Source organism: Elephas maximus, chromosome X (assembly GCF_024166365.1).
Source record: "Elephas maximus indicus isolate mEleMax1 chromosome X, mEleMax1 primary haplotype, whole genome shotgun sequence".
NCBI classification, from domain to species: domain Eukaryota; kingdom Metazoa; phylum Chordata; class Mammalia; order Proboscidea; family Elephantidae; genus Elephas; species Elephas maximus.
This window is the reverse complement of record NC_064846.1, coordinates 55,636,048-55,636,883: the sequence shown is the minus strand read 5'-3', so window position 1 is coordinate 55,636,883 and position 836 is coordinate 55,636,048.

Here is an 836-nt window from a genome sequence, read left to right as displayed (position 1 = left end):
TCCACCCACCGCCATCTTTGAGCGGGGCACCGCTCTATCTGACTCCTCAAAATCTGACAGGGCAAGAGATTTGGTTGCTACGCACTGCATACGTTGCCCTTGTTTTCTAAAGGGGAGATTAGGTCTCTAGCAGGGCTTCGGCTAGTAACTACCGAAAGAACAAACAAATCTGTCTTGGAAGATGGACAACCAGAATGCCCCTTAGAAGCACGGATGGCGAGACCTCGTCCCATATACTTTGGACATGTGATCAGGGTGGACCAGTCCCTGGAGGACATCACGCTTGGCGAAGTAGAGGGTCAGCGAAAAAGAGGAAGACCCTCAATGAGATGGATTGACACAGTGGCTGCAGCAGTGGGCCCAGGCATAAGAACCATTGTGAAGATGGCCTGGGACCCGGCAGTGTTTTCTTCTGTAGGGTTGCTATGAGTCGGAACTGTTCTAATTTCTTTTTCTTCTCTTTTCTTTTGTAACGTTTAATATTTTTTAATTATTCAGTTTTTGCCTCATTTGTCTTGGTAGTTAAACTGTCTTTTGTCATCCCTGTAGTGTTTATCCTTCAGATTATGATGTATATTCTTGCCTTATCACAGTCTAATGTAGATTAGTTATTTTCTATCTTGGACAACACAGGTACATTCGAACACTTTAACTACATTTATACCCCTCCCGATTTATTGTTATGCATTTAAATTTTACATATATTTAAGCTTTCTGAAGAAATTATTATCACTGTAGTATACAGTCAATGTTTATTTAGATTTGCCTACATACTATCGAGTGTCATTATTTTTCATTCTTTCTTCTATATCCTTCTACCCGGGATTATATTTCTT